The sequence below is a fragment of the Coptis chinensis genome, chromosome 7 (assembly GCF_015680905.1).
Source record: "Coptis chinensis isolate HL-2020 chromosome 7, ASM1568090v1, whole genome shotgun sequence".
In the NCBI taxonomy this organism is placed as follows: domain Eukaryota; kingdom Viridiplantae; phylum Streptophyta; class Magnoliopsida; order Ranunculales; family Ranunculaceae; genus Coptis; species Coptis chinensis.
Genome location: NC_141462.1, coordinates 54,891,591 through 54,914,417, shown reverse-complemented (window position 1 = coordinate 54,914,417; position 22,827 = coordinate 54,891,591). Strand labels below are relative to the sequence as shown.

General features: G+C 35.7%; 2 long non-coding RNA genes across 3 annotated transcripts in view; one reads left to right on the top strand and one right to left on the bottom strand.

Moving 5' to 3' along the window:
- The first annotated feature begins 15,738 nt into the window (after positions 1 to 15,738).
- LOC147488009 (uncharacterized) overlaps positions 15,739 to 22,827 on the top strand; it is a 21,962-nt gene continuing 14,873 nt past the window's right edge. Inside the window, exon 1 of one of the 2 annotated variants that reach the window (XR_015201227.1) lies at positions 15,739 to 16,507. This is a non-coding gene — a long non-coding RNA (uncharacterized LOC147488009). The remainder of the gene's footprint in view (positions 16,508 to 22,827) is intronic. The other variant, XR_015201226.1, reaches the window with a different exon arrangement.
- The window catches only part of LOC147488007 (uncharacterized), a 25,303-nt gene continuing 22,707 nt past the window's right edge, over positions 20,232 to 22,827 (bottom strand). Inside the window, exon 4 of the long non-coding RNA XR_015201223.1 lies at positions 20,232 to 20,353. This is a non-coding gene — a long non-coding RNA (uncharacterized LOC147488007). The remainder of the gene's footprint in view (positions 20,354 to 22,827) is intronic.

The window sequence follows — 22,827 nt, the reverse complement described above, 5'->3', positions numbered from 1 at the left end:
TAGCAAGCAAACCAAGTCCAAAAAATTTGAAAGTTTTACAGCAGCTACCTGATTCGTCCAGGAAGTAGTCTATAAAATTGCAGAGCAATCGGAGCTTCAAAAGTCCCTCTTTTATACTGTTTAATCCTGCAGAGTCCAGTGAAAAAGTTTTCTGCGCACACTGTAAACAATCGATTGATTAAATAAGTAAAACAGCACTAAAAATCACGAAAGTTTTACTGAAGTCTCCTAACGTGTCAGGGATGATCATGTAAAAAGTTTGGATTATTTGGAGTTTTACAGATCCTTCTTCTCGAATGTTCTTCCAGAGACCTTGGTCCTAAAAAACTGCATCAACACACTGAAAACAAGCAACTAGTTAAGTGGTCAAAACAGGTCAAACAATACCCAAATATTTACTGGAAGCTCCTGACGAATTGATGTTCCTCCTGTAAAAAAATTTAGAATTTTTGATAATGTGCAAATAACTCTGCTTGACTGTGTTTACAGATGTTTGCGTCCTGAAAACTGAAAACGGGGTACTGCAAAGACAATGTTAGTTACCCAGGTAAAACAAGTACAAAAAATTCAAAAACATTCCAGTAAATTACCAATACTGTACAGATCAACTCTGTAAATTTTTAAAAAAATTTGAAATTTATAAATACGTTTTTTGTACTATTCTTTTCTGTCAAACAAACACTAAATTTTATGAAAATACTTTCTACTATACAAATCTAATTTAATTATGCCAAATTAATCTAATTATGCTAAATATGCAATTTATACTATATGAATTCCTAAATTAAAGTAATCTAAATTAAATATTCTATCACCTAATCAATTTAGAGCGAGCAGCGGCGCCATTGCAAATGGCATGTAACACGTATTTATTTTGTATGTCGTTATTTGTGTTACGTATCTTTTACAAATCTTACTTAGTCTATTAAATATTGATGATAACTAGTTGATGATAATAGAAATTTCTAATCTAAATTACTCTAATGGATGCAGTTAAAAGATGTAGCTAAGTAATAATGACTATATGGTTGATTTGGTTTGAGATTTAAACTATGCATAAAATAAACTAATTTAAATATATGAATATGAATCAAGAGAAAGAATATCTTGGGAGAGATGAATCTACCAAAATCATAGAATTAGTCTAATAGATCTACCTATCATGCTTAATATAAATCACCAATAGAAAATCACCATACCTACAAACCTTATGTTCATAACCATGATGATAATATGTGGTTTTTAACGTGTTTTCTATCTTTCCATCAAATACTTCTTCGATCTCCAATGATATCTTCTATCTAACCAAATTGTGCTTTAAGTGGTATTCAATATACAACTCTAGGTGCCATGGAAAATCTACAAGTGGCATTAACCATACAACTAATTGAGGTTTCATAAAGAATCAAATCATCACACTAGAACACTAAAAACTAGAAGAAAAGAATCTAGGGTTTGTGGTATTTGGCTCTACACAATCATGCCCTAAAACCTCCTAACCTCCATAAAGAGCGTTAGATCAATGGATGAATAAGAAGAAACTCAATGGGAGATTTATACTAAAACATGATAGATGAAAAACTAAACTAAAACATAAGAAAAATGTTTCATCTCCCCTCCCAAGAGAAGGGAGATTAGCTCATCATACTATGTTATGAACACAATATGAAAATGAATAATCTTTATATATAGTAATGGTGAAACAGGTCTGAACTTTCTTCTCTCTTAATTCTAGATCTAAGATGCAAACACTAAATTTCCTAGATGATGTAAACTGAGGTTTTTGTGCCTTATATATTGGCTTACATGTTCGTTTGGATAGGGATTCGAATCCTATGTTTATTTGGTGTCAAACTCTCTAGAATATTTCTAGAAGCAATCTTGACAAAGTTGAATTTGGTTGAACCAAAGTTGGACATGGCCCACTTTGCCCTGCAGGCTATTTCCCATGCTTCTAACAGCTTTCAGTTTTCTAATTTTTGTGAAACTCTGACTTCTTTTCCATGTTGATCTCCTCTTCCTATGAAGTCGAAATTAAGGCTTTGAGATCATATTTAAGACTCTTCTAACTCAATTATTATCCTCTTTTAGAGTCCCATTAGGCTTGGCACTTATGGAGACAAATATGACATTTTTGCCCTAGGCTTTTAGCTGTAATTCTCAATGACTCCTTTTTTACTTGTTTGACTTCTTTTCCCTCCATATTTAACATTTAGGTTCTTTGACCTGCAAAAGCACAAATTGCATCATATTAGAATATTTAAATATAAAATAGAGACTAACATACACATAATTGGGGATATAAATCATTACTTTTGAGCATTTATCACTACTCTTTGGCCTTTCTTTTGATGAGAATGGCCATGATAATCAATTTTGTCAGTGAATATGTAATCTTTTGTTCATGCTCATGATAAGCATTGCAAAAAATCCTCAATTTGATGTTAATTACTGATTCGCGCGAATTAATTCCTTTTTTTCAACTTATTACCCAAAGTCGTGTTTAAATTTTGGAATTTTAAATGTCGAGTTATGGACAAGACTTTTCATTAAATGCATGGTATATGCCATTATTGTTTTCGTTAGACTTTTAAGTTGTCAATTTCATTCGTGTTGGTCATTATAAGGCAATCCTTAGAATGTGCACAAAAGCTTACACTGTGTGTGTTACGATATATAATAGTAGCCTACGTACCCAAGATCTACTCTCTAGGGATCAAGTTTCAACACCGTTCCTTATTGTGAGAGAGAATGTTTTTTTATGAATTAGTAGAGATTGAGTCCCTGTGTTTGTTTGTCAAAAGAATTGTTATCTCTTTGAACTTATATCCTTATCTTTCTACAATAATGAACCTAGACATATTCTTAAACATACCAGTTATTGGGTGTAGCTAGGATCTCCCTTGGGCATAATTAATTTGGGCTGGATCCTTTAGCTTAATGAGCCACAAAGTAAGGGTCTATACATCGCCCTCTCTTTGGTGGATGGGCAAAGCCCATGTGGCAAAGAAGTTAATATAGATAAAAGAATGGAAGAACATCGATTTAAAATTATAAATAAAATAAAATAGAATAAATGTTACCAAGTATTGGCGTGCGTAATCTCATTGTCAAAAGCGACCGTAGGCGATGGCAAGAGACGAAAATTATTGGCAACAAAAAATGGAAATAATTAGCATAAATTATTAGTGAAAATAATTAGCAGAAATTATTGGCGGAAATTATTAGCGAAAATTATTGACGGAAGTTGATTGGCGGAAATAATTTGTGAAAATAATTAGCGAAAATTATGGGCTGAAGTTGATTGGCGGAAATAATTTGCGAAAATTATTGGCGAAAGTTAGTGGCAAAAATTATTGGCGAAAGGGCGGAAATAATTGGCGAAAATTATTGGCGGAAGTTATTTGTAAAAGGAGGCAGAAATAATTAGCAAAACTTATTGGCAGAAGTTAGTGGCGAAAATTATTGGCAGAAGGGTGGAAGCTATTGGTGGAAGTTGATTTGCATAAATAATTTGCGAAACTTAATAGATTGTGTAGGGTTGGCTAAAAGACTAAAAACAATAGAGTAGTAAAAGTAATAACAAGGTAGGACTGGCCAAATTGGAACTTGGAAAAACACATGGGATTTGGCCGGTTTAAATGAAGTAAGTATGTTTGCCCAAAAATAGAATAACAATAGGACCCACTAAAAAAGTTAGAGTGATAAGTTAAATGTTAAAAATAAAAAAGGAATTGGTATTGGTATGGATGATTGATATGACCGGCTAAAAGTCTTGGGTAATATAACTTTTGTTTTGGGACTTGGTTCATCTAACTACTTTAAAGAGAAAGGCTCGGTGAACAGTGAATCTTTCCGCTTATACCCCTGAACAGGTTTGGTTATTACATTCAAATTTATATTTTAAGTTTGTAATAACATATGTGAGTGAGGGGTAAACTAGGCATTTGACTGGTAAAATTCAGACGTTTCTCCCTGGAAATACGACATTGGCCTCAGTTTTGTCATATATAGATACGAGTAAAAGATGGCCATGTGAATAGGTAAAAGCTTTGGTGAATAGGTTGGGCCGATTTTATCTATTTTGGTTTTTTCTTGTTTAAGGAAGAGACAAAACTCACTAGACCTTTACGAAACCGAAACAAACTTGCGATTCACTTTTGGAAAAAGGTGAAAGAGTCAATACAGTAATATAAGGAATGGTGGGAGGACCCATACGTGACATTATTTTTCGATTAGAAAACCAAGAAAAGGTTTTAGAAGTTGTTCGAATTTAGAGTCCCATTGCACGAGGGAAATAGACTTGCAGTTCCAGTCCAACTGAAACAACATATTTCATCATTATAAATAACAAGGTACGACACATGGAGAAAACATATGGAAGGAAAGAAAAAAGAACAAGAAAACGAGATTAAGTAATCTGATTTAACAAATTAAAAACGAGAATTTGATACGATAATGGCGAGAATTCAACTTCAACGAAGATGGACCAAGACAAAGGGTACTCTATATATACGAGGTCAACCAAGGAAGACTCCAATAACGGAGATGAAGAAACGTTTTGCATTACAAGAATTTGATGTGGACAGTGTGAAAAGTGTTTTACAAAAAACCAAAGAAGATGAAGTAGTAGCAACATGGCACCAATTATCATATGGGTTGAAATTTCCCTTGGATAATACCGTTGCAAGGATCTTAGAATGGTGGCATGTTACACCTGCACAGATGTCAGTTCCATTTTGGTTAATAGTCTCAAGGATGCGAAGATTACAATTACGGTACAAACAAAAATTTGGATGTCAAAAGCTTTACGCAATTGCAAGGCCTCGTGTCACTCCGAAAGACAATTTCATAATGCTCGGCGTGCATTTTAAAAATAGAATGGAGAGGTTTAGTGGTCTTCCTGATAGCTACAAGCATTGGGAAGATTATCCATATCGCATACGAAGGAAGTGGAACATGACAGGAAGGGACGTTCCAAACAATTTTTCTGGTAAGTAACTGTATTATGTTTACGTATAGGTCGATACTATGTTTGTGTTAGGAAAGGAAGATTTTGCAATAACTTAATTACTAATTGTGTTTTTGTTATTGGTGATGTTTGTAGAGAAAATTCCGCCGATTGATATGGTAGGCATGGATTGCAAAACACAGGATAACTTAAAATTTTACTTCCATGGGAAAATACCATCTGAAGTATTTGACCTAAGTTTTCCCGATGATATTGTGGACTTCCTATGTGAGGTAGAGGAAGAGGCAGAAAAAGAGGATAAGAGTGAAGGGCAAGAGAGAGAAGAAGAAAGTGATGAGGGAGAAGAAGAAGAAAGTGTTGAAGGAAAGGATGAAGTTGAGAGTGAACAATTAATTATACAAAATAAGATCAAAGATCAAAACAATATTATTAGGAACAAGCGAATAATCGTAGAAGATGAAGATAGTAATAGTGATACAGAGGAAGAAGTGAATACTTCAAAAAAGATGAGAACGTTAAGAAGAAAAGATTATAAGTTACCGTTGAAGGACGATGGTGAAACTTATAAATTTTTAGAATATGGTTATGGGAGAGAAGAAAGCGTAAAAGAAAAGGAGAAAACTGTGGCTAAAAATTTAGAGAAGAAAGACAATATTGTACAGGTTGGATTTGGCATTTTAGCACTGAAGGAAAATCACAAAACGCAAGGTGAATCCAACAATTTAATCCAAGTGACAACTAGCATGCAACGGGAGAAAAGGAACGAGGTAAATTATTTTTTTATTTGTTTATTTATTTACCGTAACATGCGTTTTAAGTTTATGTTAATGTTTCGGGTAGTGAGAATAATGGAAGAATTAAATTAAATGGAAGAACAAAAGCGGAACGCCACTGTAAAGACCGAAGAATTATAAGATTTGAAAGCCCGGGTGAAAACTCAGGAAGACGAAAATGAAAAGATGATTGCAAAAGTGTTAGGGTTAGAAAAAGAATTAAGTGCTGCTAAGAAAGAGAATATGGAAAACAAGAAATTGTTAACACAAGCTTCTCTAGAGATAGGAAATAAGGAGATGGAAAGGATGCAAGCAGTTACGCAAAAGGTAGATGTTCTGGAAGAGAATGAAGAGAGAAAGAAAACCTATAATAAATTATATCTAATGTATATGGAGATTGTTAAAGTTGGTCCGAAAGGTGTGCCTTTTCCAGAGGGAACTTAATAGACTATTGATTTTGAAATAAATGTAGTAAAAATACTACCAACCTTGAATGAACATGCATCGTCGGCAATAATATATCAGCTTGCTTTTGATCTTGCATTCTTTGCTACATGTCGATACGTAGTATGGATAGAAAAATAACGAGGGTAATGTAGACGCCCCCAATATAAAATCCATTGGAGAAAGTGAGATTGAAAGCCAAAGGGGCCATGATCGTCCTCAATGAACCTAGCTATTCAGGTGTCAAAATATTTGTACCGAACGTGAGACAAGGCCTGACAACTTTTGGAGTTTCCACAGGTGCAAGGGTGACACCAAACTAAAACACAACGATGTTGCCTTAGTAGAATTTGTATGGATATTGTAATTTGGGAGTATTGCAATAATTGTATCGAGCAAGAATAACCATCTTATTGACTCGGATTTCCTTCAAGTAGGCATGAATGCAACTTACTTGGATCGAAGAAGGCATAATATGGATGACCTCTCTGGAATTAACGATAATGAATGACATTGTTGAAAGGAAGAGTACAGAAGAATAGAGTAATATAAAATGACAACCAAACATATGAGAATGGAAATTGAATGTTTTTTATTAATGAATAAAATAGAACGAACTACATAGATGGACAGATTTGTTATTGATGGAGTAAACGCAAAAATGCAAAAGATTTCCTAACGGTAAAACTTGCAAATGTGGTAAGCATTCCATGGCTTCTCTATCATTCTTCCAGAAATAGTATGGAGGAAATATGACCCCTTAGATGCTGGACGATCTATGATGTAAGGTCCTTGCCAATTTTCTCCAAACTTTCCTGATTCAATAAGTTTTGGGTTTCTACATAGAACCCAGTCCTCAGGAGCAAAAGACTTATGACAGATCTTCTTGTCGTAGTTCCGTTTCATATCAGCTTGTTGATTTAATAAGTTGTTGTAGTCCCTTAGAGCGAACCTCATCAATAAGAGCTTTTGACTGAGCCAAAGTATTGTCATTGGAGCATGTTTCAACAGCAACTGACCGAGATGTATTGGAGTTCAGTTATGTAGGTACGACTGCTTCAGCACCAAATACAAGGTTAAAAGGTGATAATGCAGTTGAATATTTTGGTGTTGTCCTATAAGCCCATAAGACAGCTGGTAACTCCTTGATCCGATTCCCTTTGGCACCAGTCAAACGTCTCTTTAAGTTGGCCAAAATCACCTTATTGGTGGTTTCAACCTGCCCATTGGCTTGTAGATGATAAAGTGCGGAGAAGTTATGACGTATCTTCAAATTAGTACAGAACTGACGAATTTATTCAGCATCAAACTGTTTACTATTGTCTGATACAAGTGCAGCAAGGATGCCAAAATGACAGACAATATCTCTCCATAAAAACATCTTGACGTTGGAAGCATGGATTTGAACCAAAGGTTTCGCTTCTACCCATTTGGTAAAGTAATCGGTTGCCACAAGTAGGAATCGTTGACTACCTAGAGCTTTAGGCAAAGGACCAATAATGTCTAAGCCCTATTTGGCAAATGGTCGGGCTAAGCATGGGATGCAACTTAGTAACAGGGAGTTTACTCATATTGTCCTGCTTTTGGCATGGCTTACACCTTTCAGATAAGTGTTTTGCATCCTTTTGCATCTCTGGCCACCAATAGCCCTGTGTCATAACCTTATGAGCTAAACTTCGTCCCTTGGAGTGGCTTCCGCATAAGCTAGAGTGAATCTCTTCCAAAACTTGAAGTCCTTCTTGTTTTGAGAGGCATCACAACATAGGGTTTAAGTCAGAGCCTTTGCGATATAATTGCAAACCTCCGTCAGTAGCAGATATCACCAAAAACTTCCATGAATCGCGTTTGATTCTTTCAGCGAGTTTTGGTTCTAGCGGAAGTGAAGAAACTTGCAAGTAGTGGATATAATGAAGACGCCAATCTTGCTCATCGGAGATCATCACTAGCTCCGACAGTATCATATCGAGAACTTCAAGACTATCATCTGCTTCATGTACCAACTCATTATCTGTTTTGGGAGAGGAGGAACAAATGGATCTATAGATTCTGATGGAAGATCCAAAGTATGGTCATGTTGTGAATTTTCCATCTCCCTTCTACGCTTCCGAGTCATGATTGGTGCGATTATATGGGTCGATTTTTATTTTGTTACAGCATTACAAAACAAAACAAGTAATTGCTTTCATGTACATACAAGTCACGCAATTCTTTTTCGGTAAAGTCAATGCTTGGCTCTTTCTGGAACTCCACAGTGATGTGTCTTAACCCTTCTCTTCTAATTACGGCGGAGAGATAAGCCAACGAATCTGCATGACGTATGTCATTTCAGGGTCTTTGAGTGATAGAGATGCTATCAAATTGTCGAGCAAGGCTATATATCAAACTAAGATAAGCTGCCATACGCTCATCTCTTGCTTCAAAAGACCCGCCAAACTGATTGGCAACAAGGTGAGAATTCGTGTATAACTGGAGCTTTCGCGCCCCTAGTTTCAAAGCTGTTCTCAAGGCACAAATGGCAGCCTCATATTCGGCTTCGTTATTTGAAGCGGTGAAGCCAAGTCGCACAGATTTCTCAATCTTCTCTCTGTCAGGTTTAACAAAAACACATCCAATTCCAGACCCAGATTTATTATGGGCGCCATCTGAGTAAACAATCCATAGGTCAATGGTATTAGGAATTGCGTTTTCAAGTTGGTCTTTGTCGCCCCCAGTTATTGGCGGCAGAATGTCTTCCATAGATTCTTCCTGGCGCAAGAAATCGTCAATAGGAGAATCATCAATCGGAAAATCAGCTATCAAAGAAACCAGACCATGTCCTTTTTCAGCAATACGACTTTCAAAGATAATGCTATATCCACTAAGATAACTTTCCCATTCGGCTAATCTACTTGATTCATGTGCATTACGAAAGATCTTGCATAAGGGATACTCAGTATAAACTCTGACCAATCTCCCCTGGAAGTATGGTTTCAATCGGCGAGCGGCATGAACCAATGCAAGTGCAATTTTTTCCATCTTTGAATAACGAGACTCAGCTCCGGTTAAAGTCTTACTAATAAAAAAGACGGGTCTACCATCATCAACGAAAAGAACAGCACTAGCAGCTTGAGTTGTAGCTGCTAGGTATATGCCAATAGGTTGACCCGTTGAAAGACTTGTCAATATAGGAGAATTGACCAAGTATTTCTTCAATTGTTGCAATGCCATCTCACAATCAACGTTCCAAGTTGCGGCCCCCTTTAAAGTCTGGAAGAAGGGATGACAACGATCAGAATATTTAGAAATAAATCTATGAAGAGCGGCAAGCCGACTAGTAAGCTGTTGAATTCGCTTCTTATTTTTTGGAGATGGCATATCAATAATGGCGTGTATCTGATCAGGATTAGCCTCAATACCTCTACGAGTAATGAGGTATCCCAGAAATTTTCCAGAAGAGAGGCCAAAAGAACATTTGGCGGGATTGAGTCTCATGTTATACTTGTTAAGCCTATCAAAAACAAGTTGAAGATCAGAAAGATGATCACCAGTGAGCTTCAATTTAACAACTATATCATCGATATAAGCCTCCATTAGTTTTCCCAACAGATCGGAAAAAATTGTATTGACAAGCTTTTGGTAGGTTGCACCGGCATTTTTCATACCAAAAGGCATAACAGTGTAGCAGAAAATGCCTTGGTCGGTGATGAAGGCGGTGAACTCTTGGTCATCCACATTCAAAGATATCTAGTAGTACCCTGAAGAAGCATCCATGAAAGATAGGCGTTGGAAGCCCGAAGTGGCATCCACCAGTTCAAAAATTCGTGGCAATGGATACGGATGAATCAGACAAGCTTCGTTAAGGTTTGTAAAGTCAATACAAATTCTGATTTTTCCATTCTTTTTCGGCACTGCGACGACATTAGCAAGCCATTTTGGGTAAGTAACTCGTCAGATAAAGTTAACCGTAAGTAGCTTATCAATCTCCTCCTTAACTTTGAGCTTCTGATTAGGTGCCATTCTTCTTGGTTTTTGGCTAACTGGCTTGAAACTTGGATCAATGTCAAGTTTATAACAGGCAACAGAAAGGTCTATTCCCGGTATTTCCTCAATTTTCCAAGCAAAGATATGCTTATTTCGTTGTAAAAGGGAAACCAACTCTTTTTGTTTTATGCTCTAAAGTTCGGCGGAAATAAAAGTGGTTTCTTCTGTTGAATCTCCTACTTGTACTTCCAAAAGGCGATCCACTGTAGGCAGCCCTTTCACATGAGCCTCAATATTATAGATGGAGGGCACACCGCTTGGTAACTACAACTTGGGCGGGGCACTTGCAAGGATTGTATTACCACGAACTTCAAATTTTTTATAGTCATCCATTGTTTTGTCATGGTAGGCATGGGTAGATACTTGGTCACTATGAACCTTGCAAATATGCCCAGAGAATGGGAACTTGACACACTGATGAAATGTGGAGACTACAGCACCCATGGAATGTATCCAATCTCTACCCAAAATTGCGTTATAGTGGGAACGACAGTCCATCAATAAGAAATCGAGCTTAACTTCTTTGTTCATTAATTTGATTGGTAAGGTGATTCTTCCAACCACTGAAGATGTTGTCCCGTCAAAACCGATGATAGGATTGCCTTCGGCGATGATCATACCCTCGCGAAGTTGCATCTAAGAATAACATCCACTGAAAATGACGCTGGAAGTGGCCCCTGTGTCGATCATTATCCATTGAACACGAGAAGCAGTTATAGACACAGTAGTTATGATTGCGTCATAGTGAGGATGATATACACCAAGGATATCGTCATCAGTGAATCAGAGGGGCTCTTCTTTAGAAGTTTCTGTCTGGATTCCTTTGACAAAATCGACTTTGTTGACACGGTTAAATTCACCAACATAATTAACTTTCAAACGCTTTTGAATCTTACTCTGACTTTTGGAAAAATACTCAACATGAGAATGGGAAACATTAATGACATGCTCATAAGTTGCAGCAACGACCTGTTGAGAGTTTTTAGTAAGATATTCGTTTAAAAGTCCTTTCTCCACTAATTTCTGAAACCGACCCCGAAGGGAGCGACAAAGTTCTATCTCATGGCCATAGTCATTATGGAATTTACACCGCAAGGATTTGTCCCTTGTACCTTTGGTATCTTCTGAAAACGAATAAGGCGGGGAAAGAAGATTCCCACTTTTCAACTTCTCATATATAACAGAGTACTAGGCATTAAGTGGGGTCAGTTTTAGCTCAGGTAGAGTCTTTTCATCACGATTGAAATTGACTTGCTTCTGACTATCATTCTTTCCATCGTGATGTTGTTGGTCTGACTGTCCTTGCTTCGACTTAGAATTCTTGGTGTCAAAAAAAATTTTACTTCAAATATCTTTATCTCTTGCTGCTTTCGCCAATAGCTTCTCCTTGATACGTATGTATTGTTCAGCCCTAACATACAAATCGTACCAAATTTTACTAACATCTTTAATTAGAGAGTGGTAAAGATCTCTTACAATGAAATTTGAACTTCTGTCTCTTTCATAATATAATGCTTCTTTAAAGGTGAAAAGAAGCATCCCATCAAAAACTTCTGGAACATCTGTTGCTGCCTTATGGAACCTAGTAACAAAAGTGCGTAACTTTTTGTCACGTTGTTGCTTGATGTTTAGAAGTGAGTCGACATCCTTTGGTGTCTTGGAATTGTGGTGGAAACGATTAACAAACTGATTTTCTAGTTTATTGCATTGGTGAATTAATCTTGAAGGCAACTCACTAAACCAACGTAATGCTTCTCCCTTTAGAGTTGATGGAAAAATCTTACACATGAGCGGATCATCTCCACCCCATAACACCAACTTATTTTTGAATGACAGAACATGCAAGCTAGGATCTCCTTCCGACTCATCATAAAGTTTAAAATCGGGTTGTTTGAAGTCGGGAAAGTGGTAAGCTTCTTGAATGTTTAGCAAAAACTTATCAAATACGCCATCATTGACTGTCAAGTTTTTCATTCTGACATCCCTTGACTCTCTATCGTTAAGTTCTTTTGCAATCAACTCTTTCAACTGTTGTTCTGTTAGAGTTAAAGTATTGGCTCAAACAACTAGACCCATGTGGAGAATGATACCTTCCATTGTCTCTTATTATAGTTAGAGATTTTTGGTGGTACGCATAATTAGCTCCGACCGGTGATCGTCTTTCTCTATTCCTGTAACCAGCCTGTCTAGGCCAGTAGTCACCCTTGGCAGGGTGGTCGGTATAATTATACCACTTCTCCAGGTTTTGTTGCTTTTGTCTATGATGCCTGCCTTCCCAGTCATGTCGAACATATCTCAGATGGCGGTCTTCCTTGAAATTGCTTCTTAGAGGTAAATCTTCCCTTTGAGATCGGACATGTCTAGGGTAATAGTTATCCCCGCCAATTTGATTCTCCCCATAAGTACGGATAATAGGGTCATTACTCTTAGAGCGTGCCTTTGACTTTGGTTTGAGAAATAGCACGCTTCTTGGACGATCTGATGGATCTTCAAGACGGTCCCATACACTGGAATGGCCTGCGTCCCTGCGTGGTTGCCTTGATGTAGTTGAATTGGCAATATCGTCCACTGGCCTTTGCCTCTTTGCCAGCTTCCTTCTCAAGTTCCTATTTAAATTTTTGACTCGTCGTAACTAACGCTCAACTGTATTAGGAGTGTATTGGCTGTTACTATCCCTTTTTTTGTTAGTTAGTGTGAGAGTAATGTCCACGTCCATATCCATGTCAACTGAAGGATCGACACGGACGGACGAACGGCTGACCACGTGGGGGATTACCGACTTGTAGGTTTTCTTGTTGCAAGACTGTTAGGGGTGGTGGCGGCGGCGTTTGTACTTCCTTTTGCAGTGGCGGAGGCGGTGGTGGTGGCGGCGGTGTTGTTGCAGTTGGATGTTGAGAATTGATCCTACCACTAGGAGCAACTCGATTGTTCAACGGTTCTTGCATTGGCTTACTTGAATTTCGAGGGTTGCGATTCCTATTGGCAGGAGGAATATGCTAACTGTTCGGTCTGCTTCTTGTGCTTACCATCTTGATTTTTTCACGTGATAATGAATTCTAAAAAATCCCCACAGACGACGCCAATTATGTTTCGGCAATAACCTGCTTCAACACAACGAGAGCAAATGATAAATAGTGCACTAAGAAACAAAGGAAATTGATGTTGGGGGAGATGAAACTGAACCAAGATAATGGCTATCTACATACCCAAGATCTACTCTCTAGGGATCAAGTTTCAACGTCGTTCCTTATTGTGAGAGAGAATGTTTTTTTATGAATTGGTAGAGATTGAGTCCTAAGAGGACTGTGTTTGTTTGTCAAAAGAATTGTTATCTCTTTGAACTTTTATCCTTATCTTTCTACAATAATGAATCTTGACATATTCTTAAATAGACCAGTTATTGGGTGTAGCTAGGATTAAGCCCTTGGGCTTAATTGATTTGGGCTGGATCCGTGGGCTTAATGAGCCACAAAGGGTCTATACAGTGTGTTTCTTTTCTTTGTCGCGGTGCATTATTCACTTGACTTGAAATTTTCTAAATAACGTAGCTAATTAACCTTATAGCCTTACGTACACTAATCTACGTGAACGTTAGCTTTACGTCTTCATACAGTTATCTCTTCTTTTTTCGAGTGCAAACACGTGGTGTTTAATATAGTCTAAAATTTAAATTATTACTTAATTTTTAAAAGGATTTTACCTTTGATTTTGGAACAGGAAAACATTTGTGAATACCCGTTGAGCTAAAGATTCAATACAAACTCCGATAGTTGTATGTATATTTGATTTTTGAACATTACGTTTGGATTTAAGTTTGGTTTATTCTGCAAATTGCTTTTTTATACGTGTTTTATGGATGTTTGGTTTTAAATTGAGAGAGATTTATAAATTATGTTTGTCGACTCATTTTGCCATCTGATTAAATAGTTGTTGTACTTTGTAATAACACAATTGGAACTATACATTTTGTGGTAATTCTACCATTTCACAATCGTAGCCTTATATAGATGGAGTTCGATCATCTCAGTCCTGAATTATGCATTTCTCTGTTAAGTCGTGTAAACAAATAACCTTATCTACATTATGCATTTCATGTTTTAATTTCTTTCAGTAATATGTGTAGAGCTTAAATCTTCTTTGTATACTTTTTTTTTTTTATATATATATATATATATATATATATATATATATATATATATATATATATATATATATATATATATATATATATATATATATATATATATATATATTATTACTTTTTGTTCAAATTTTAATTATTACATAATCATCAATGTGACAGATTCATCTTTTTCTCTAAATCGAGCACCAATAGTTTCCAGGTCAACATATTTGGTTGTGCTTCTATACCTAAAGGGAAGTGGCTTCTTGGGTGGCTTTGTCGAGTGTCAATACAGTATTGAGAGTTAATGACGAATTGCTTCCGCTCGCTTTTATGCAAAACAGATAGATGCAAATTACAAGTGGAAGATGTCAACCACATGTCACTCAATCATTATATTACATTTTTTTTTTGAGAATACATTGGAAGTGATGACAACTAATAAGATCATTATTTTTTCCTAGTTCAAATTCATTACATATTGTACTAATGGCAACACACCCAGATTTTGTAATGAACTATATGCATCTGGTGGACAACTTCTCCCATGTAGAATGTCAACCAGAGGTCATTAAGGTATTATATTATAATTTTTTTAGAGATTATATTGGAATAAATTACAACTCAATTGAGGTTATGCACAAACAAATAGCAGTCACTTCCAAATTCTAGGTACAAGCTAAGTGACAGTTATAAGAACTACTCTGAAGTAGTGTATGGATTGGGTGGACTTCTTAATATACCGTTTAAGCTAAATGCTAGAAAATGTATATCAAAAAGTGTTTCCACCTCACTTGGCTATGAGAATTAATCCTCACATATGTCTCCGTTATTTAGTGAGCTAATGGACATCATTATGGCTTGGTTGTTGGTGCCGAAGAAAAAACAAGTTTACACAATATTATTATTTTATGACTGTGAAAGAAGAAGCTATTTGCTGGGGGTTTTTCTCTTGATATTGGTTGAACCACTTTGTGGTATCACTAATTTTGAAACTGAGCTTTTAAGAGTAATCAATCAAGCTTCAATAGATGTTATATGTCTAGCATAGCTTTGCACGATAACTAACTTGAGTAGTAAGGTAAGTTCAATGTGTCAGTGTGCTATTGAAATGTTTGTTTATTTTGTAATAATACGGAGATTTCTCAAGGACATTTCGGTAATATCGATATGGCATGTAATTTATAGGGTGTAATTATTATTATTTACTTGTTTAATTTATTTAGTTAGTTACACAAATACTTTAGGCTATCTTTACTGTTTGTATTATGTACTACCTGTTACGTTAGTGGGCCTATTCAACTGTATCGGGCCTTGTCTATTGTTTTGGTTTTCTGGGCCTGTTAATTATGTTGGGCCCTTTTATTGAATTATGGTTATTTTGGCTTGTTTTGGTATCTTGGGCCTATTACATTATTTGGTCATGTTTTTATATAAAAAATCTAGGCCTGGAATGGTTTTGGCCCATTTATCATGAATACAAAGATTGGGCTTTTGTTTTTATAGGATGAGACATGGAGATTGAGATTGTAGGGAGGGGTATGCATGGCTTGGTCCACTTGCTTAGATTTTGGACGGAGGATTCAATACGGAGGGTAGAGGAAAAAAAGGGACGGTGAGTGATTATTGAAAAACGAATCAGAAACTTGACTCGAGGAGTCTTGAGAAGAAGACTATCTAAAAGGGTTTCTTGTAAATCTTCTTTCAATCAAATTTCAATATGGGAGTGGGGTTAGTTGTTGTTACTCAATCCTTTTTATTGAAGTAGGACCAGCTCTTAAAACTCTTTAAAGGGACGCCTCATCACCTTACCTGAAATCAATTACAACATAAGCTTTCAAGGATGGTTACAAAATATCAAAACCTATAACTATTTGCTGGAATCAATTCTGTTTCTTGTGCTGGATCACTTGAATACCAATGCTTGTTATCTTGAATTGTTGACATCTATTATGCCTTTGAACAATGGAAATCACTCCTAGTGAGAACACAGCAAGCTAGGGATTTATGAGAATAAGAAATTGAAGAGGATGTGCCATCGCTTGGATCGAAGATGGTTGAAAAGGAACGAGTTTTCCTTTTTGCTGTTTTAGCTTAAAACTCTATGTGATCCAGCTGCAGGGAATTTCGAAAGAAAGCTAATTAAGGATGTTACCAAGCATTCCTCAACACCAGGTAAGTGTTTTGTGTTTCCATCTATCTAGTCTGCCATGTGAACGATACTTTTAGCTATGTCCACTAGATATAAATTTTATTGTTGGCTGCATTTTATTCTTAGTACGTCAAATTGATTAAAATATATTCTTTTTATTTATGGCTGATCAATTGTTATAGCTCTGTTGAAATAATGTAAGTGGTATTTAATTGGTGGTGAGCTAGTTCTATTTTTATTAACATTGAGAATATTGGTATTGTTATTATTAACGCATTATGATGGTTGATTCAATCAACAATAAAGGAAGACCTCTCCACCTTGCCATATAACTAATAAAGGTTAAAAGAAGCAAAGCTTGAGGAAAAGAACGACACCAAGTCAAGTGATTAAATCTCATACAAGATATAAATGAGTTGTACCGGAGAAGCTTATCATGTAAATTAAGTTTTAGCAAACATGAGGAAAAGAAGGGGTACGACCAGGAGCCTTAGCATGGATATGTCCATATTCAAAAGATGGTATTTTCAACTTGGAATTTAAAACAACCTATTAGACGGAAAATGAACGATATCATGCAAGCTAGTTAAATAGTAGAAAAAGGGAATGGGCGGGTTAATTTCCAGAGAAGAACATATGATGAAAATGGAGGAAAACACACATCTAGCTACAAAGAGGAGGATAAGATCTAACCATCATATATTAACTAGTATTCAAACAGATCGAGCAAGCTATATACCAAAATGATCGTACTGAAAATACCTACGTTCCGTCATAAGAAAAAAAATTGATATTTCTGTCGGGTCTTGTAGAAAACCTCAATTACTGATGCTGCACTAATTAATTATAATATTGGCCAATAAATTTTATAAGCACACAAGTTAACAACCTTATGGAATATACTCTAAAAATTATGAAATTAATACTGCAGTCAGTAGATACTTCCAGGAACGGTACTCACAAAAATCTAGAATTTTTTGACGTCATGAATAATTCCTAAAAATAGTACAAAACAAATATTTAGCGAAAATTATTTATCATCCAAAAACAATGAATCATATGGCTAAACACATCTACCCAAAAAGTTCTATCTATATAAATTAGAATCAATTGATTCTAACTTGTAATACAATGAGAAAATGCATTTTAAGAAAACAATTTATGTAATTACGGGAATTTACCTAGAATTATCAAAATGTGAAATTTAATGACCAATCAGCAATTTATTGAGCACAACTATTTAAATATGAAAATGACTACATAAATAACTTTTAACAACAATATTTAATTCTTTATAACTCTACAAAAATTAAATTCTTACTCACCCGAAATCGCAAAGAAAATCTGATTTATTTATTTCAACACTTTAAGCTAGGCAATAATTAACTTCACTAGATTAATGTCGAACATATAAGGATACCCATAAAACCCGTATTTTAAAAAGAAGAATCTTGGTGTCAATAGTTTAATATTCTTAGTATGTCTTTAATCAAATTAATAATGTTTTAACACAAAATTTCAATAAATAAACCAATACTCAACTAATATAAATCATATGATAATCAATCAATTAATAAAATTTTAAAATAAATAAGGTTTGGACTACTCACATTGAATTGTATGCTAGTAAAAGAATATCATAGCTTCATTTTCGATTTACAATTCTTTTTCTTATTCTTCTTCTCTTTCTTTCAATAAAAATTATTCTTATTTTAAATAGAGACTAGGGTTTTGTTTTTGAATAAAAAGATTTTTAGAAAGGAAATTCACAAGTTTTCTTTATTCAATGTTTTAAGTCTGTTTAACTTAACTTTTGGGCCTAATGTGAGTCTAAAAACACCCAAGGTCCTATATGAATGGGTACATTTTAATAGTGTTTTCAAGCCCAATATGATTTTCAAATACTCACAAAAATTCTAACAATCAATTCAAATAATCTACTTCATAAAATCAACAACAATAAGAATATCAATGTTCGACTATAGAGAAACAAAATTTATAATATGTTATACTTCAAAATAATTAGTTTCAATCTAAATAATATAATTTACGTTGTTTAAAATTTGGAGTTGTTATAGGGACAATCAGCATAAAACTAATCTATAAACGCTTACTTACCAAAAGAGTGATGTGCTTTAGCAGCCACTCCAAGCCATAACAAGGTGTTTTCTGATGGTTCCGATGGTCAGGTGTGGAATACGGATGATTTTAGAATGTAAATAATTTGTTCATTTGTTTTTTTTTTTTTGTTCTCTATTCTAAGTTTGGCACTGTCCAAATAAAACATAAATAAATTATATATACTTTTCAGTTTTCTTTATCTCAACTATTTATAAGTGGCGTGGCATAGCTAGCCATATGGGCTGTCTATCGGTTCTAACAACCATTTCTTTTACCTACACGTGTTTTTTTAGCTGAATGAGCCGGCATTACACTTTGTACAAGTGTGTGTTAGCTGTATCTATTCTAACATTTTGTTTGTTTTGTTTGTTCTAAAATTTTGTTTTTATTCGGGCCACAAGCCATAAAAACGTGTCTGTTTCAAGAATTAAAAACTCAGAATTTATTTTATTGTCTTTTCGTAGTAACTAAGGTCCCCAACGCATGTATGTATAAATTCGTAAGTAGCACGTGCACCATTCTAGTTAGCTTAAGTCAAAATGATCAAAGTTACACCGTATGGTTTGAGCTCACCTGTATAACTGTATTTGACATATTGTGAGTATAAGTAGCACTTTTAGCATATTTCGTTCTTACTGCTCAAGGGTGTTTCCGTAATCTCATCTAGGGGTGTAATACGGGGCGGGGTTAGGGGATACAAATTCATGGTCCCAAATACGGGGGGCGGGCGGGTTGAAGTGTTACGTCTTAAGATTATCACCCTACCGTTAGGTCAAAACTTTTGGGGGCGGGTTTTGGGTGGAGTCATCCGGGTGAAAAAATTATCATTTTAACCCAATTTCACTAAAAAACTTTCTAATTTTGCAAGTAATATATTTCCAATTCATAAAGATAGAAAAAATTGAATCAATCAATACAAAATAAACAAAAATAAAAAAACTTGAATTTGAATCCAAAACCATATTTGTAAATTTGAAACTTATTTATCGTGATTTATCATTTGTAAATTGATTATTTTCCATAAAGATGATAAAATGAAGATGGGCGGCGATCTACAGACAAAACAATAAAATATAAACTAAAAAAGAATTCAAAATGAATCTGAGGATGAATGATTTATCTTCTAAAATTCGAAAAATTTGAATTTTTATATTTTCCCAATGTTCAAACTTGAATATGTGAAATTGATATTGAACTCATAAGTTTGTATTCATATCTCTCAAAAATTCTACAAAAGTTAAAAAGAAATTATAAACAAAATACAAAAAATATTAGAGTTAGAGTCTTGAAATTGTATATGGCCAACGATGAGGTTGGGTCAACGGCTTTTTTTGATCTACGGTCTTGGGTTGGGCGGCTTGATGGGTCGGGTTTGAACATAGAACCTACACCCATAGCCCGACCACATAAAAACGGTGGCGGGGCGGGGCGGGTATATTTTTGGGTCGGTGCGGGTTTGGGTGGCGGGTGAAGACCGGGTACCCTACCGGATGATGGGTCAACGGTTTTTTTTTACACTCCTAATCTCATCATACCTATGTAACTTACCTATGTAACTTGTAGGGATTGGTCTCTCAAATTAATGAAAGTATCCAAACATTCTCTTAATATCTTCTTCGTACCAGAGCTGAGTAGAACAAACCAAGTGTCGGAGAGGACTTGAGATGTATCAGAATCCAATCAACTGCATAGTGCATACTGGGTCATCAGGAATCCATCAGGAATGTCTTCCAAGAACAAAACTTGTCCTGCACAGACCAAATTGAAGATTAATACTAGGTTTATATTTTGATAAGCTCATAAGCTCAATGTATTCCCGCAGGTCAAACCGTCAAACTCATCATTGTCAACTTTGTCAAGTCTAATGCCTTTGATTAATTTACACTTTGGTAATGAGAGTCATCGGATTGTATTGCAAGAAAGGGGATCACACTATGAAACCATGTAAAAAGATGATTATGCTATTTTAGTATAATTTCTTCCAATCTCACTATCAGATCATAAAATCTACTTGCAGTTTTCTGAGATCTTAAGAAGTTTGTCCCAGCCTCCAGCTGGTGGTATCCGTTTCCAGCTATCCAGCGTTTCACCAAAATGGCATAAAGATTTTCAACCATTCATACTATGATACTAGTTGTTGGTATGTTTTTGTCTAGCTCCCATTGGAATGCCCAACGGATTCCTAACTATCTTCGGAAGTTCCACGAAAACAAGTGTGCTAATGTTTTTGGTGCCTCCACGCGACCACGCACGTGGCAGATTTTCCAAATAGTCTTCATGGGTTTACCTAAATTCAGTTTAGCAGCAGACATGCCGTCAAAGATACCCACATCTTATCAATGTCCCACTTGAAGGCTACTTAAGTCTTGACAGACTGACAGTAACACCCTCATCTTTGCTATGGTCAAGGAGGTTCTGAGTTGTTTGCTTCTAGGCGAAGTGACTTTTAAACTTACCAATTTACTAGATGCTAAAATATAAAAATAAAAGTATAATAACACACATGCTTTGTTATATTTTTTTGTATGGTTTAGAGCATCTTTAGGATAGCTACCAAAAAAACACTAAAATTTTGAAACAAAAAAACACCAAACTAAAAAAACACCAAGCAACTTTAAGAGTAACATCAAAATTTCACCAAACAACTACGCAGTTTTGGCAAAAAACCGCGTCATGTATCACACATTAACTTTTTTCTTTTTTTTCTTTTCCAATCTCTGATGCGGTTTTGTGAAAACCGCGCCATATAAGCCCAATTAGAAGCCCAAGCCCACGTGGTGTTGGGAAAACTGCACAAGTGATTTGATACAGCATCAAGCCTGGAACCAAATATTAGTCGATTTGGTGTTTGGTTTGGTGTTTTTTTGGTGTTTGATCAACATGTAGCTCTCCTGAAGTTGAAAAAACACCAAATTATTAGAAATTTGGTGTTTGGTACTAGATTGATATCACTCCTAAAAATGTTGTTAGCTTTGCAATACTAAATTCCAGCTGTTAAGGACATATTGAACCCATTTGAAAAAGCATGACGTGAAGCTTTTTTTTTTTTTGTTAAGATTTAATCTTTTATTAGACCAAACGTACTTTACATAATCCTAAGACATCATAAAGAACTTGCATATTTACAACCATTGGTGGCTGATGCCACCACACAGACGAGAAAGGCGGAAGGAAAGATAGGTCTCGAGCAGGTCCAGGTGAAAGGTGTACAGTTGATTGCCGTGACAAACAAAAGTTCTTTACTTGATCCGATGCATGCGATGCCAGCGCGTCTGCAGCACCATTTGCTTCCCGATAAACCCAACTGAAGTGCACTTCTTGGAAGTTACTCAGCACTATCTTAATCTGATAAATAATTCGAGCTAGTAACCAATGACAGTTCAAGTTCTCATCCTTTAAAACCTTATATAGTAATTGAGAATCTGTTTCTACCTCCACCTTCATATATCCCACTTCTACCACAATTTGAAGTCCATATAATAGAGCTACAAATACCGCCTCATTGCTGGTTGCGAAGAAAATTGGTATCGAAGCTCCCATTATAAAACGGCCCGCAGAATCCCTGAGAATACATCCTCCCCCTGCATATCCTGGATTCCCAATCGAAGCCCCATCTGTATTCAGTTTAACCATGCTTTCATTTGGTGGAAACCATTTAATATAAACAAGCATTTTTCCCTTATGCTTCTGACGGAACATGACTTCCATAACCAGCTGTATGTGTTTCAAGGCTCTGCTGATGTATCGAGATGGATGCAGACGCTTACCTTGAAACCTTGTATCATTTCTCGCGATCCAAATAATCCACAAAACCCCAACAAAATAGCAGCACTGCACTTCCCCGTTTTGCATTGTCTTGATGTATTTTAATAAACTCAGTAACTGGTCCTTAAAACTGCCAACATTCATATTCCTCTGATCAACGAGTCCACTAAAATTTGTTCCACACCAAATAGCTCTAGAAAAGGAACACTCAAAGAAAACATGAGTTTGAGTTTCAGGAAAGCTGTCACACATGGTGCATTCTGGATAAACTTGAAAATGATGAGATGCCAAAATATCCGCTGTTGGGACGACACCTTGCAAGCATTGTCATAAGAAAAATCTTTGTTTGAATGAGACTTTCATCTTCCAAACCTGTTTATAAAAATTGTTATCCCGATCCAAAATATATCATTCTTTGTAAATCAACCGAATGCAACCATCATATGCAGACTTCACT